This window comes from Numida meleagris, unplaced genomic scaffold (assembly GCF_002078875.1).
Source record: "Numida meleagris isolate 19003 breed g44 Domestic line unplaced genomic scaffold, NumMel1.0 unplaced_Scaffold276, whole genome shotgun sequence".
Taxonomy (NCBI): Eukaryota; Metazoa; Chordata; class Aves; order Galliformes; family Numididae; genus Numida; species Numida meleagris.
In genome coordinates this window covers 147,714-165,219 of record NW_018364532.1, presented here as the reverse complement: position 1 = coordinate 165,219, position 17,506 = coordinate 147,714, and the positions used below count along the sequence as shown (strand labels likewise).

Genomic DNA, 17,506 nt, shown 5'->3' with positions numbered 1-17,506 from the left:
ATTTGCTTCAGATTGCTCTGGCTTAAATTTTTAATGATTCAGCTGCATCTGAAATGAGCTAAACAGCCTCCAGGAATTTATACTCCCATTAATACATTTCTGAATATAGGTATTTCGAACAAGTGATGCCCTTGTGCTTTCTCTTAGTAAACAAATTTGAAATGCTGCTTACTACAGAACAAAATGGTTTGAAAAAGACCAATGCAAATTCTTCCTTTTAATATTTGATCCTGAGTAAATTTGTTTTCATTAGGAAAGCCAAATAAATGATAAGTTCCTTCTTAGAACTTAGGTGAGTTTAGTTGCAGAAAATCATCCCATTCAAGGAAGTCTGAAGTGCTTGCGGAAACGGACAGTGTTGACAATCATATTCTGAATTTCATGGTTGCTCCAAAAGTAATTCCTCCTATTTATTTCCATTCAAACCACGAGAAATACAAATAGCAGAACAATACTATTTGATAGAGCAAATTCTCAGCTACAAAACACTATTTTTCAGTGTTGTCACCAGTATTAGCTGATTCACATAGATGAGCTAATTGAGAAGCATTTTTTGGTGTGACAGCTATGCATAGCCAGCTGGAATGTGGCTTGTCTTTCACGTTGTTGTTGCCACTGCTGAAACGCATCATCCACCACCTCACCATTCTCACATCCACTGTTTGGTCTCCACAAACATTCAGAAATTGTTGATGAATGCCCATGGGTCTTCCTCCCACATGGAGGAATTCAGTTGCACACTGTATGGTAACTGTTGAGTCACAGCCTGAACCACTGATAGAGCATCTGGGGAAAGGAGCACTGGGAGCACAGATAAAGGCAATTCACTGTGCGACCAGAAGGGGTGGAGCCTGGCTCCACCTCTCTTAGACCTCATTTAAGGGTTGACTGCCATTGAGGAAGGATCTCTTTCTGGAGATTTCTCCTTGATGGAGTTTTCCACTGTGAGCCTAGATCTTTGGAGACAGGTGTGCAGTCCTTTTACCTTCCCTTGCAACATCTTTCTATTGTATTAGTCCCTCTGTCATTACACCTCTTGTATCACCTTTCTGTCATGTTGATCTTTCTGATTGTTACATTTGGCAAGCCAGCCAAGCTAAAAATATTAGAATGTCCTTTCTGTGGAATATCTTTAAATGAGTCAAGGGGGAGAACGTTACCCCTCTAGATAAAACTATACCTGGACATATTCCAGGACTTCTGGGATTGCCATATTACAAACTTGTGGCCATAACTGAAAAATGGGATCCCCTGCAGGTTAGTGGAAATATTTCTTCCCCATCACGCATGGCAGATTACTTCCATGGATTAGATAAAGACTTTTCTCTCACAAAAGAGTGACAAGTAGCTGCATCCACTGTGGCTTGGCCATTATTAAATGTGTTAAATCAAGCAGAACTTTCAAATAACATGTTAGAGAATGAAAATCAACTGCTACATGACTATATTGATAAGTTAGAACAGCAACTTGGCATTTTAAAGGGAAAGAAATCAAGGTTGACTTTCCCTATAAAACAAGTCTGGAATGTTGCATTAGAAAATACCCAGTCTCGTAACTCAATGGACCTGTATGATTCAAAAGACAAAGTTTCAAGGTTGGATCTTGCAGCTCCACTTGAGATGGATCCATTTGAGATCTGACCTATAATAACACAAATGAAGTACAAGATAGACTAGCAGGAGTGCCCCCTGATGAATGGTCCCCTGGTCAAACTCATCTGCATGTGACAGCCTGCCCATATACAGCAACTGAATTAAGGGACTTAGTACAGCAATTTTGACAAAACCTTAGGGAAAGTATGCCAGCTTGTCTTTTAAGATCATGGGATTTGGGGGCAGAAAGCATTATAGTTAATGGACCAGAAACTTCTAAACTGGCATCTATCACCTCACACCCTACCCTTAGGCAAAGATTATGTTCCACCGTACAACACCAGGACAAAAACAATTCATTAATAGATTGGTTAATGGCAACATGCCACATTACTTGGCCTAATAAGGCTGATATACCATTGCATACAGGTTTATGGTCCTCCATGGAGGACCTTCAAATGTATATCCGTGAATTGGGCATGAGGGAGGCAATATATGAAGAAACATTTGAAAGCCTGGATTTAGCAAAATGTTTGGTGGGGATGTGGGACTTGGTTTTACAGCGGGCTCTCTCCCACCTTTATGGAACTTTAGTATCCATACTGAACCCCATGGTGGCCTTGGAGGCCATTGTCCAACAGACTGCCCAGTCCCAGTTAGTAGCCAATCTGGGGGAGACAGAGCACCTAAGAACAAGGTGTAATATTACGGCAGTAGAAGGAGCTGAGGTACTCCCAGTCATTAAGACCGTAAAGGCTGCCCCCTGGACACCCTGGTTGGGCTCCATATGGGTGTCCCGGAAACAAATGTTCAATTATCTTATACGAGTGTCCTTTGCCAAGATTGACCAGCAACCTAATCATATTTTACTTCAATTATGGTGACAGTTGTGAGAAATCTCAAAATACCCTCAAAAGAGAAGGGGTATGAATAATTGAACATATACCAGTAAGAACTTGGAACCTAGAGGACTTTATAGTCCCTAATAGAAGGAAAAAGCCTCCTCAGGTGACTTGAGCTACAATGCTCGAACCACCTGAAGAAAAAGACCTGGTCATCAGACAGGTCATGGTGTGACAGGGGATGTTAGTCCCCCTGTAAGTAGGGCCTCCAGTCAGGACTTCAACTATGTTGAACTGACAATTTTTTGATCCTGAAAGAGTGTACAGAGGGTTATGACACTGGTTGACACAGGTACAGAAACATCAATCGTTTATGGCGATCCAACTAAATTCCAAGGAAACAGAGTGATGATCGGTGGTTTTGGGGAACAGACCATTCCTGTCACCTAAATGTGGTTGAAATTGGGGATTGGGTGTCTCCCGCCCCCGGAGTATAAAGTGGCTATTACCTGAGACCTCAGGTAATACATCTTGGGCATAGACATTGTATGGGGTCTGACTCCCCAGACAACCATAGGAGAGTTCAAACTGAGAGAGGTGTGTTAGTGTCCAGGCAGTGCAGGCAATATTAAGAGGCCATGCGAAGCATGAGTCTATTCACCTTCTGGAACTGTGCCAGATTACTTCTACTGAACAGTAGAGACTCCTGGCGGGGGGGTGGGGAGTGTGAGTATCAAGAACAGTACAGGAGCTAGAAAAAGTAGGGATTATAAGGATATAATTCCCCCATATGGCTGGTGCAGAAGCCAGATGGCACATGGAGAATGACAATGGATTACAGAGAGTTAAACAAGGTCATGCCACCTATTCATGCAGCCCTACCCAATATTGTCTCCTTGATGGACACATTGAGTAGGGAGATAGAAATTTACCATTGTGTCTTAGACCTGGCCAGTGCATTCTTCTTCATTCCTGTTCATGAAGAATTGCAAGACTGGTTTGCATTTACATGGGGAGGCAGCAGTGGACCTTTCAGGACCTGCTGCAAGGGTATGTGCACTCACCAACTTATTGCCATAACTTAGTGGTGTGTGACCTAGGACACTGGAAGAATCCTGATAAGATTAAACTGTACCGCTATACTGACAATCTCATTTTGACATCTGACTAGCTGGAGGCATTAGAAAGGGCAGTAGATCCATTAACTGCTCATTTGCAAGACAAAGGGTGGGCTATAAACCCACAAGAAGTGCAAGGACCAGGTTTGTCTGTAAAATTCCTGTGTGAAGTTTGGTCAAGTAAGACCAAAGTACTACCCAGTGCAATAACAGACAAGGTTCAGGCATTCCCAGTCCCTACCGTGCCAAGGCAGCTGCAAGAATTTTGGGGTATATTGGGATACTGGCGTGCCTTTATATCCCATGTAGCACAGCTGCTGAGGCCTTTGTATCTACTCATGAAGAAATTCCAAAAATGGAACAAGAAGCATTCCAGCATGCGAAACTAGCTGTTAAACAGGCCCAGGCACTGGTTATATTCAATCCAACCCTTTCTGCTGAACTAAATGTCCACATAACTCAGGATGGGTTCAGCTGGGGCCTATGGCAGTGTCAAAATTCTCTTCAAACCCCAACTGTGTTCTGGTCTCAGGTTTGGTATGGAAAAGGTTCAGTATGATTGAAAAACAGTTATTGGCTGCCTACTCTGCATTACAGGCAGTAGAGCCAATAACCCAAACATCTGAGATCATAGTTAAGATCACTTTGCTAATTCAGGTGTGGGTGAAAGATCTGCCCCACCTTCGTAAGACAGGGGTGGCCCAAGCACAGACAGTGGCACAATGGGCCACCTATCTCAGCCAGAGGAGTAGTCTGCCTTCGTCACTACTGAAAGAAGAACTCCAGAAGATCCTAGGCCCAGTGATGTATCACAGCAATGCACCGGAAGAAACAACGGCCACTTCACTGGAGAAGAGTCCCATTCAGGAGGGGAAATATCCCATTCCTGAAGATGCCTGGTATGTGGATGGGACCAGTAAGGGCAACTTGAGCAAGTGGAGAACAGTGGCATACCACCCCTCCACTGACACAATCTGGTTTGAAGAGGGGGATGGTCAAAGTAGCCAGTGGGCAGAGCTGCGAGCTGTGTGGATAATTATAACCAAGGAACCCGGTGACTGAATATCTGCATGTTCAGTTGGGCTGTGTACTGGGGGCTCACTCTTTGGTTTGCACAGTGGGCCACCCAGGACTGGACTATCCATATCCAACCAATCTGTGGTAGAGATATGTGGCTAGACATCTGGAATGTGATTAGATACAGGACCATAAATGTCTACCATGTTTCTGGCCAGTGACCTATACAGTCACTGGGAAATGATGAAGCTGACACACTGGCCCGAGTTCGATGGACTGAAGATTCACCATCTGAGAACATTGTCCACTGGTTACATCAGAAGCCGTGGCATGCCTAAAAAAAGACAATGTGGGCAGCTGCTAAAGGATGGGGTCTGCCCATACAGCTGTCTGATATCGACCAGGCATGCTGAGACTGTGATGTTTGCTCCAGGGTGAGACCAAGACCATTGCTCAAAACAACAGCGCACGTTGCTAGAGGACGCAATGCTCTCCAGCGATTGCAGGTCAATTGCACTGGACCCCTCCCTCGGTCTGAGGGGGCGAGATATGCTCTGACCTGTGTCGACATGGCAAGTGGGCTAATGCAGGCCTATCCAGAGCCAAGAGCGAAGCAGGCATATACTATCAAGACACTCACCAAGTTGATAGCTGCCTACAGGACACCTCAAGTCATCAAGAGTGACCGATGAATTCATTTTACTGGTACGATGATACAATGCTGAGTAGGAGAAAACAATACTGAGTGACGATTACACCTGCCATAAAATCCGAAGTGGGCAGGCTTTATTGAGCATTATAACAGTATTCTTAAGGCTGCCCTGAAGACAAACTCTCAGTCCCTGCAGGAGTGGACAAAGAGACTCTATGAAACCCTGCAGGACTTGAATGAAAGGCCTAGAGACTGCAGACCCAGTGCCCTGAAGATGCCACAGACAGCAAGGGCCTCTCCACTTAGGATCCAAATTACAGGTACTGATAGTTGGGTAAGACCCCAAATTGGCAATGAAAATAATCTTCTCCTCCCTGCCCCTGAGAACCTAGAGACCAGGTACCCATGAAACAGAATGGCCTAGGAAGGAGCAAGTAGGTCCAAAATGGTGTGGCCTACTTGCACCTTGGGGAGGTTATTGGAGGCTGGGGGATTGGTCGTCCCCCTGGTAATAGGTATATGGCCTGCAGATGTCATGGTCAACACTCTGGTTTTCATTACTAAGGAGAACTTAATCACATCCCTGTGGCAAATTCGAACTCCCCCTTTGGTACCCAGTGTAGGTATGCAGCCTCAGATATTGGGCCAAAGGGTATAGTACAGATGGCTGGGACATGCCCCAGTGTAAGCCCAAGTGTTGACCCAGGACAGGAACACAGCCTGTATCTTGACTTGAAAGGCAGCCCTTCCGCTTCTAGTACCTCTAAGACATCTGCACTACTCCCTGTGAGTCTCTTTGAGTCCACAGAATCACTGGGAAGAGCAACGTGATATAAAGATACTCCAGTGTCACTGTAAGATCAGCATGACATCCAGTGGTGGACTACATGGGACTGATGGAATGCAGGCCGAACCCTTGCAGGTCCAAGCTACTGTGTGCCTCCAGTAATGTCATCAAGCACTGGCCCATGAAAGAACACAATCTTCAACCACAAATCGACTATCGATCATCTTATGTTATGTCAACCTGCATCATGACGGGCAATTGTACAAGCGTTGCGGTGTGTTGGATCCTTGTATTGGGGAAGGCTCACCCTTCAACCAGCTCAATCATTGAGTTCATGCCATGATGGGAGGGAGTGTATGAGAACTGATGAGTCACAGCCTGAACCACTGATTGGGCACCTGGGGAAAGGAGCCGGGCAGCCCTGGGAGTGGAGCCTGGCTCCACCTCTCTTAGACCTCATTTAAGGGTTGACTGCCACTGAGGAAGGATCTCTTTCTGGAGATTGCTCATTGGTGGAGTTTTCCCCTGTGAGCCTAGATCTTTGGAGGCAGGTGAGCAGTCTCTTTTCCTTCTTTTATAACACCTTTCTATTGTGTTAGTCCCTCTGTCATTACGCTTCTTGTATCACCTTTCCATCACGTTGATCTTTGTGATTGTTACATGCACCTTTGCTTCATCCTCACTTCCATGTCAGACTCCGTTTTGTTTGATTGCCCCTCTGCTGCCATCCATCACATGGCAAGAAAATATAACAGAATATTGGTGGGAAAGTTCAGCCTCTGCTGTTGTACCATCAACATTTGCCTCTGCCATCATGGGCCAACATAATAAGATAGCAGGCATTACTTTTGGAGTAGCCCTTGTATATTGTACCAAGACTAAGGGAAGTGATATTTGATGTTTTCTATCTGTGGTTCCAGAGAATTCAAAAGCTTTTTCATCAGGCTGGTGGAAAATAAACCTTTTTTTTCTTTTTTTTTTTTCTTTTTTTTTTTTCACTCAGACAGCTAATGAATCAAAAGAAATAATATGGACCAGCCAATTAGCAACATCAAAGCATGCACACATTAGAAGGAGAAGGAAGTGAGTATACCTAGATATACAAAATAGGGATTTAGATTGTGGCTATGTTTTCCTCAGTTCAAATGCATATGCTATTGCTGCCTCCCTCTTTGTGGCTTATTTTCTTCTTCTCACCATCTTGTATGCTGTATTGACACAGCTATTTGATTTCTATCAGGAGAGTTGCAGGTTACATCTATACATGCATGCATACAGGAGAATACTAGGGCCAGCATCTGTGCAAAATGGCATTGCTGCTTAAGTCTTCACATATGACTCTTTCTTGTTATAACGTTTTAGACTGATGCTAATGGGATTGGCTGAATTGCACCAGGGGAGCAAACAGCATCTCAGAGGAGATATGGACATGAAATGCATTGATGGCATGTAGTTAAGCAGATCTAGGTCCTGAACTGAAGAAATTGATGCGAAAAAACTCAGCAGCAAAAGTTTTATTACCGTTAAGCAGATATTGCCAGTGCTGGGGAAGAATCTTCCATAAGTGCTTCCCCGATTAGTAGTTTTCAAACATGTTATATTCTTACAGATGTTACACGTTCATTATATTTCCAAAAATCATTAATATTATCACGCCCCCCCATATCATCAGTCAGCAGTCTCTGCTGCCATCTAGTGGTCTTTTCAGATTATCATAGCCCATCCGGTGGTTTTCCTTGAACTGTCTTCATCATAACGCCTGCTGGTCAACCTCTCATTGTTTGCTTGCCTCAGTGCCCTTAATCTCTCTTCCTCACCCTTGCGATTACAAGTTCTTGTGATTCGAGACAGAGTGATCTCGTAATATACTTCACTACTTAGAAAAGCCATGTTTAAAAAAAGAAGAAACGCATATCAGGAAATATCTAAAGGTCACTAAGACCCAGTTCCTGATTTGTGATAGCTGTTAAGCTGTTGAATCATGAGAACAGCTTTTTGTGTAACTTGAGTGGATATAAACTGAAGGACAGGAGGCTTGTGTAAATGTAAGCTCAAGCTCAAGGAGGTCGCAAAGCTTGTTGTCAAGTGAAGATAATGAAGTAGAACCGATGTCCTGTTGTTGAAGATAAGATGGCAAAACAGATGTCTCAGCTCAATATAATGTCAGTGGGAACTGGTTTGGGCTACTCCCCCTTACAGGGTTGGAAATTTACAGTGAGGATGTATCCCACAACCACCAGAGGTGTTAATCATTTCTTGGAATTTCTGCCTGTCCTTAGAAGGTAATGGATATGTGTACACTACACCTTTAAATATGTAGTCGTTGCTTCTCTTGGTGCGCTTGGTGGTGGAGCGATACCCCATGCACCCAGCTCTATAATAAAGGGAATACCTGCTTGACATAACTCAGTGGCATGTCAAGTTACTTTTTGTCAGTTTTCTCAGCTTCAGTTCTTTTGCCGCAGTACCCCATTGTCCATTCTTGAAGTATTTTCCTGTTAACACCTGGTGGTTCATATGATGTCTCTTCCAGGTGGCATAATCATCTAGGCCTTTCCAACAGCACCAGAGAGAACATTGTACAAATATGCAAGGTAACACTATAAAGGTATTAGTATATTATATAATTAGTATAACCATTGCTACAAACAGTTGCTTTAGCCAAGCAAAGTTAGGAACCGAGTTAATTAGTTTATTCCACATGTCTGTAAACCCAAATGAAGTATCATCCTGGGCTACCTGATGTAATAGGCTGCTCTTTCCCAGATTGCTTGTATATCCATTTCTACCTCTTTTTCTTTATTGATATAGGCACAACAACTAGTATTAATTAGTGCACATACACCTCCTCCTTCAGCTACTAGTATGTCTAGGGCTACTTGGTTCTGTAACACTACCTTGCTTAGGGATGAAACTTCTACTTGCAGATTTTCTAGGGCTCTTGTGGTTGCATTCTCTATTTGTTCCGTGGTGGCCGAAATATTGACAATCTCCTTCTCCAATTTGGTAACCCCCAGGGGGGGTTTTCCCCCCCTTCCCAAACTTTGGAAAGCTGTTGGTCTTTCAGTTAATGGATTCCTATCACTTCTCTTCCCATGGATCACCTGAAAAATTCTTAACATATACCAAATCCCCTGGATTGATAGAACAGTTAGGATGATACAGTCCCTTGCCTCAAGTCTGAGGCTTGACCTTTATTTGTAGGAGGGCTATCTGTTGTTTTAGTAGACGGTTCATCTTCTCTACCTGGTTGTTTGCTTAGGGCCTATAAGGGGTGTGTAGTTGTCGACTGATTATTAGGATCTTACTAACTTGTTATTATACCCATTCACAAAATGAGTACCCTTATCGTTTAATATCATGTCAGGCACTCCAAACCTGGGTATTATTTCATTCAATAATATCCATGAAACCTCCCTTGCCTTATTTGTTTGTTGAGGAAAGGTTTCTGGCCAACCTGAAAAAGTGTCAGCATTAATTAGTACCAAGACCCCCCTTTTCTAGCAAATTCTGATCTATTTGCCATTGTTGTCCTGGAAGGTTCCCTTTCCCAGAAGGCCCCACTTTTACCCTGTTCCTGGTACAGGGATTGTACAATTACTTTGTTCAAGTACCTACAAAGAGTGTCTGTCCCCCCAGTATGTTTTGCCATGTTTTCTTAGAACCAATTTCCGTAAGATACTAAAGGGCACAACAATGCATCCATCTGGGTATGCACCCATCTGCCAGCTTGCTCTCTTCCCTTCTAAATCATTAATTAGATTCCTGTCCCCTCTAGAATACTTTACAGGGTCAGACTCAGGTTCAGAGATTTGAAGATTACCATCTGGGATTAAAGCCAGTTCACCAATTTCTTTTCCTTTAACTGCCTGTTTTGCCAACTGATCCACCATCTTATTTCCAATTTCCTGTACACTGTCACCTTTCTGATGTCCTTTGCAATGTATAATAGCCACGCTTTTTGGTAGATGTACACCATGCTGAATTTGTTTTCCTTATGTTTGAGTGATCCTCTCTCTTTCCAGATGTTAACATGAACATGTATCACCCCAAATGCATACTTAGAATCTGTCCGTATATTTAAGGCTCTTGTCAAGGTAATTATTTCAGCCTTCTGAGCAGAAGTCCATACAGGTAATGGTTGTGCTTCTATTACCTTGTCAGTAATAGTTACTGCATATCCTGCCTTACAGTTTCCTTGTCTCACAAAACTGCTTCCATCGATGATTCCAGGAATCCTCAGCATCGTCCAGTGGTTCCTTCTTTAGATCTGGCTGACTGGCATAGACAGTCTCCAAGAAGTCACGCACTGCTGGCTCGGAGGTAGCTCTGTGTTGGTGTTCGGCAAATTGCTTTCTTCCTTTTCCTTGAGTTGAGCTTTTTTGAGCTTCCTTTTCCTTGAGTTGAGCTTTTTTCCTGGAGTTGAGCTTTCAGTTGAGCTTTCTGTTGAGAAACTTGATAACCGTTTAAACCAAGAAATTCAGCAAACTCACAGTCCATTGTACACAGTCTTCTTTCATTTCTGTGGCATCCATGTACTGCAGTAAAGTTCCACCTAGGGATGGAAGAACCCAAGTCTCATGAGCTAACTGGTTCTCAAAAATCACTGGGCAGTTCTTTCAACCCTAGATAACACTGTCCAGGTGAACTGAGTCTTTTCTCCCCATACTGGGGTTTTCCTACTCAAAGGCAAATAACTTTAGATTTTCTTTGGCAAAACCAGGCAAAAAAGGCATCCTTCAAATCCAGATGGTAAACCCCACCTTCTCATTCCTTAACTTAGTTAATAAAGTGTATGGATTTGCCATGACTGTGTATGTATCTTTAACAATTCTATTAACTGCCCTCAAATCTTGTACCAAACTATAGCTCTTGCCATCCAAATTTTCATCAGCAAGGTGTTGAATTTGGATTCACATTCAGTTAATAATCCGAACTCCAAAAACTACCTATTATTTCTTCTATCCTTCTACAATTTTGAATCCTCAAAGGGCACCTGCTTTACCCTGACTGTGCTGGGTACCACTTTCAACTTAACTTGTAATGGGCTGCTTTTTTGGTTCTGCCAGGCATCCTTGACACCCTCACACCTGGGTATACCTGATTTAAGATTTCTGTAACTTCTGGAGGTACAACATTGTTTTTCCCAGTTTGTGTTAAGGCCAGACTTAAAATTTTCAATCAGTTGGTCTTGCCTTGACTCTTACCTCCAATTTTCTTTACTGAATTAATCTCTGTATCCATTTGTTCTAATAAGTCTTGCCCAAGTAATGTTTTTGGAGAACCCGGCATGTACAAGAATTCATGTATTCCTGCTTGTTTTCCCAGCCTGTATTTAACTGGTCTCAAAAAAGGAAGCTTTACCTTGTTAGCCAGTAGCTCCTACTACTGCTACAAAATCAGCATCTATGGGTGATAATTCTTGATGTAGCACAGAGTAAGAGGCACCTGTATCCACCAGAAAATAAACCCCTTTACCCTGCTCCCCTAGCTGGAATTTACCCAGTGGCTCTGCTAGGGTAAACTTCCCAGGTAACTTCCCAGGTTCTTGCCATTCAGCTTTTGCAATCAGAGATAGTTCCCTCCCACTCAACTTGCGACAGCTTCTCCACTGATCATAGAATCATAGAATTGCTCAGGTTGGAAAAGACTTTCAAGATCATCAAGTCCAACCGCAACCTAACCATACTGCTCTAACAACCCACCACTAAATCATGTCCCTGAGCACCACATCCAAACTGTTTCTAAACACATTCAGGGATGGTGACTCAATAACCTCCCTGGGGAGCCTATTCCAGTGCTTTCTGTAAACCCTTTCTGTAAAGAAGTTTTTCCTGATATCCAACCTAAACCTCCCCTGGTGCAACTTGAGCCCATTTTCCCTTGTTGTATCACCTGTCACCAGTGAGAAGAGGACCAACCCCGCTCTCGCTGCAATCACCTTTCAGGTATTTGAAGAGAGCAATAAGGTCTCCCCTCAGCCTCCTCTTCCCCAGACTAAACAGCCCCAGTTCCTTTAGTCTCTCCTTGCAGGGCGTATTCTACAAGCCCTTCACAAGCCTTGTTGCCCTTGTTTGGACCTGCTCCAGCACCTCAATGTCCTTTCTGTACTGAGGTGCCCAAAACTGAACACAGAACTCGAGGTGGGGCCTCACCAGTGCAAAGTACAGGGGGTTGATTACTTCCCTAGACCCGCTAACCACACCATTCCTGATACAAACGAGGATGCCATCATCCTTCTTGGCCACTTGGGGACACTGCTGGCTCATATTCAGCTGACAGTCCATCTATACGTCCCCTTAGTGAAGGAACAGTAGCAGCTGCTATTGTTCTTCCCAATTTCCTTACTATCTCTGTTCCTCAATCAATTTTTCCAAATCCCTCACTTCTCTTCTTGGTCCTGACATCCCTGTTACACCTTGCTCATCTTTGCCTTCCTCAGCCTGTGTCTTTCTCAAACCTTTTTCACTTTCCAAACTTTCATTATTACAAAAATTACAAAAATTATTACAAAAATGCTAACCTCCTTTCCCCCAGAGGCTTCCAGTGCTAACACTGTAATATCTGGTTTCCTACATCTCTGCAGATGAAGGCTACTCTGGCTTCCAAAGACCTGTCCCCTACCTGCCCCATTCACAAGTAACACACTCTTCCCAACAGGAGTCACCAGCCCCAGCTCCCTCTCACTTGCTCTGAGATTTCTGCTTATGAGCTGCAGCACAGGGGTGGTGCAGGGGAGTGTTCTCATGCCGGCACACATCTGCCTTGGCCGGTGCAGATCACAAACTCTAATATCTCAAACTCACTGTTTTTCCTTCACCCTTTTGCTGTTTTTTCCACAGTTCCACTGTGGAACTTCCTCAATTACAGTTCCACATAACATTAATAATTACACTTCCACATACCATCAACAATTACACTTACACACACCATCAATGATTACTTAGGGCATACTTAAGCCATATATTGACCAATGCAGGTGAGCTCATTAAAATGCTGAGACACAAGGTAACCTGGGTTGTAAAGAACGTGCCCTGGTTGAGCTTGTGATCTCTAGGAATGTGGAAGCTATGTAAAGGCACATGCAAGACATGGAGGCGATTTGAGGCAGGAAGCATGGTTTCACCAAGGGCAGCTTGCGCCTGACCAATCTTGTGGCCTTTTACGATTGACTTGTGGCGTCAGTCGGCGAGAGTACTGAGCAATGCCATCTGCCTGGATTTCTGTAAGGCCTTTAACATGATCTCACGCCAAAAAACTGTAGACTGGAGAGAACAGGATCTGAAGGCTGTACTGTATAGAGTGGGTAAGGACTCGGTGCCTTCCATCTATTCAAGCATGTGGAAAAATGGTCTGTGTGGGCAACCTTTTCCTGGGAACAATGCCATCATAGCAGCTGTTTGACAGAGGGTTGGTCACCTCCACTGAGTGCAGATTTTTTTTTTTTTTTTTTTTTTTTTAGGAGCAAGGCGTGCTGGTTCTCATTCATCGCTGGTGAAAAATGCGAAGCTAATGGCGGTGACTGTGCAGAACAACAGCGGACTGCAGCTGATAACTTGCTCTATCAAATAATGTTATTGTACATTTTCTATCTGTTCTCTACTCCATGGAAATAAGTAGCAGACGTTACTTTCAGAGGAGTATACTCATTTTTTTGGGGGGTGATCTTTTCTTTCTAAATCACGCACTGCAAGATCTCCCGAGAGAACACAAAGACCAAAATACAAAGCCTGACTCAATGCCAGAGCAGAGGGAAAGAGAAGAGATGTGTCAAGCCGAGAGTTTTACCACCTTCTGAATGAGGGTCAACAGCTGTGGGTATAATTGAAGATTCCATTTCTGTACCGTGAGAATCAAGGAATGCCACTTTCTAACACCACACTGGCGTTAGAGAGTTTTCTTGCCTGATTTCAGATGGTGGCATGAGTGCAATGCATGATACGGGACACTCCGTGCCTGGCAGCAGCTCCTGGCCCAACTGGAAGGGAGCATCATATGGCATAAAGGCCTTGCAAACCCCACAGCTGGCAGCGCTCCTCCCACCATGTCCTCGACCAGCCAGAATAAGGAGGAGAACAGACCCTCAGGGCACTCCTGGATCCGCAGTGGTGACTAGCTTTTCTTTCCTTTGATTTTTTTTTTCTCTTTCCCTCCTTCTCTTTTCTTTTTGCTCGTCTTTCAATAAGTGAAAGCACACCCTTCCTTCGTCTTCTTTCTCAGTCAGTTTGGAGGGATTAAGGTCAGTATAGAGAAACGTAAGCCTCTTCAGCTTGCAAGAGAGACAATCCTGGTACTCCCTCTCCTAACCATGCCATTCCAGTGCTCTCCAGCTTGTTACCGTTCTGGTACCCCTTCGATCAGGCCATAGCTCCGGGAGCAGCATTTCCAGTTTTGTACGGAGTGATTGATTATCCCAACTCACTGTACTTCATGGAGGATCGAGGCACAGTGGTACTTTTACATGAGACTGCAGAGTAGCCTAGGAGGCAGTGCCACCACAATTCAAGCAGTAGCTGATGTATCAGTCCACAGGGTGGTTGCGTTCACCTTTTGCCTCTGTGCCTGTACGTGCACTTTACACTTTCTTGCTTACTTTAACAGGCCCGACCGAAAGTTCAGACTGTGTTATACAAGCGAGCAGGTTCTTTCCAGCAGTGGAGCTTGTTTAGCCATCTTCCAAACCTCAGTGATCAGGGCAGTGGTTAAGAACAAGCTTCAAACAAGAAGTGCGAGTAAAATTTTGATGGGATGTAAGTATTAGGTTCATTACTCTGCTTGCTGTAAGAGAAGGTCCGAAAGAGGACTTCCCACTCTTGGTGTCCTCCACCTTTCTTCTTTCCAGAACTTGATGTACTTCTTCACTGTCATGATGGACCAAGAAATTATTCTTTTGTCCTGTTTTCTATGCTTGTTTTAGGAAGATCACACTGATGGAGAAGTTGCTTGATTGAAGGAAGTTCCATTCGTTATGATCATGGTTGGTTGCTGCTCACAATATAGCATCTATTTGAAAGACCGCTCTTTGTGAGTAAAGGTACAGAGAAATTTAAATCACAACCAATAGTCATGGAAAACCTGTACAAAGATTAGTGTGGTTAGTTGTACCGTGGACTAAGTCAGCTACATTACCCAAGCCAGCAGCACATGCTTGTAGCATGGGAAACCAACTCTTATCATGGGCTGTATCAAAAGAGGGTGGCCAGTAGGATGAGTGAGTGGATTGACAGCTCGCCCTTGCCCCCTGCTTCGGCCCTTGTGAGGCACCATCTGCAGTACTGTCTCCAGGTCTGGGGACCGCAGCACAAGAAAGATGTGGGAGCTGCCGGAGCAGGCCCTGAGCAGGCCCATGGAGGTGATCAAAGAACTCGAGCAGCTCTGCTGTGAAGGCAGGCTGAGGGAGCTGGGCTCATTCAGTCTAGAGAAGAGGAAGATCCGGGAAGACTTCATTACAGCCTTCCTTGTATTTAAATGGAGCTTATAATCAGAAGGTAGATGTGCTTTTGATGTGATGTGATTACAATAGGAAGAGGGAGAATGTCTTTAAACACAAAGAGGTGAGAGATTTCCATTGGATGTCACTCAGAAGGTGAAACATCACTGGAGGTGTTCAAGGGCAGCTTGAACGGCGCGCTGGGCCCCTTGATACGGTGGTTGGCAACGCCGCCTACAAACAAGGGTGTCAGAACAAGATGATCTCCGATGCCCCTTCCAACCAACCCAAGCCAAGCCGTTCTATGATTCTGTGCTCTTTTAACAAGGAGTCATATAATGTTCACACACAAGCGCGACCATAGCACCATATCACAGAATCACAGAACTGCTTGGATTGGAAGACAGTCTTGTTCCACACCCCTGCTGTGGACAGCTTTGCCAGCCACTGTATGATGTTGCCCGGGCCCCATTCAAGCTGGCCTTGGACACCTCTAGGGACGGGGCATCCACAACTTCTCTGGGCAGCCACTTTTGCCCTCTGAATGAAAAATTTCTCACTAGCATCTAATCTAAATAGCTTCTCTTTAAGTTTAAAGACTTTCTCCCTTGTCCTGTCCATCTCAGACCATGTGAAAAGTCTGTCTGCTTTCTCTCTATGAGCTCCATTCAAATCTGGAAGGCTTTACTGCGTAACTAACAAAAAAATAGAGCTGTCATCCTGAAACTGCCCTTTGTCATTTTCTGTTAAAGTCATGTTCTCTGGGTGAACTTTGCTTATTGTAAGCGTATTAACATACCAAAACAGACTGCCACCCCAAAGCCTACCCTACCCGCCTCCAAGGTGCGACCCTGCTTCCTCAAGCATGTGCTCGGATTTTTTTAGAAGCAAAGCAAAGAGAATTTACAGCAATGGTAACAATGGTATCTGTGGCCAGAGTTTCCCGTCCTTTAGGAAGACACCATCACATGCAAGCTCGGAGGACGTCGCTGACTTCTGGGATCAGTTGATGGGCTGAGCCTCTTTTCCCCCTCCAGATGTGTACCCATTGGATGAGATGCACATAGCTGGTTAGGCTGAGTGCTTCTCTGGGAACCTTAGAAACTGTCAGTGCTTGTCCCGTTAGAGAAATTCTCAGTCAGTGTGGCATCAGAATAGTAAGTCCTCTTTATTGTGTTTTACACACATCTTATATATCCTTCACTGGTAAGCAGTAAATCCACTCACAGTTAATTATCCTTAAGTTCTTCACAGCATCATAGATAACAAACAAAGGGTTCCTTAACTGTCGCAGATGTGACCACATTAGCTGTGCATACTAAAGGAGTATTCTGTTTACACCTTAGCCCTGTCTCCAGACTCCGGAGGCCTCATAGCGATAAGATCTACCAGAGTCTGTTGAGCTCTCTGTTGTTAAATCTCCCCCCACAAGAAATCTCTGTGGAGTCATTCTGTAATTTAGTGCATTTGCCCTTGGCTGTATTATTCACATTCCAGTTACTTGCACGTGCTCTGCAGACAAGGCATTTATTGCTGGCAATACGAAAGAATCTGCACTTCTTCAGCTTCAGTAAAGAGCACTATTTACTAATCTATCTGTCTGTGAGTTCTCACCGAGCTGTGTCCAAGCTCACCGAGGAAGGTGATGTCAGGGCTCAATTCAGGCAAGGGAGAAGAAAGAAGGAAAACACTTCTTCGTTTCCACAATTAGTTGAAGATATCCTTTAAAAACTGCAGTTGATGCAATGTTGATGCTTGATTTCAACTTGATCAAACTTACTGTCCCCGAGAGAAATACTGCTGGGAAACACAGTAATCTGGCTTTGCTTTAGTGAAGCATAGAACTGGATTGGATGAGAAATCAGGGCAAGCAATGTTAGTGGTTATGGCCATCCCTATTGCAGGAATACACTGAACACTGTTTTGCAATGCTTGTCAGTATGTGAATCCATCATTCAAAGAGAAGTGCTATGAATACTCCAATCTCTAGGCTCCAAAAACAGCTTAAAACGCTGTCATTCATATTCTACTACTTCAGTAAGTGTACATAAAAAGTGCTAACTGCCT

The 17,506-nt window shown here is 44.1% G+C and overlaps 1 long non-coding RNA gene across 1 annotated transcript; it reads left to right on the top strand.

The window, feature by feature from the left end:
- Positions 1–6,142: 6,142 nt before the first annotated feature.
- Positions 6,143–16,687, top strand: LOC110391045. Its single transcript, XR_002433952.1, has 3 exons — positions 6,143–6,560; positions 7,013–7,092; positions 13,472–16,687. It is a non-coding gene; the product is annotated as an uncharacterized LOC110391045 (long non-coding RNA).
- The last annotated feature ends 819 nt before the right edge of the window (positions 16,688–17,506 follow it).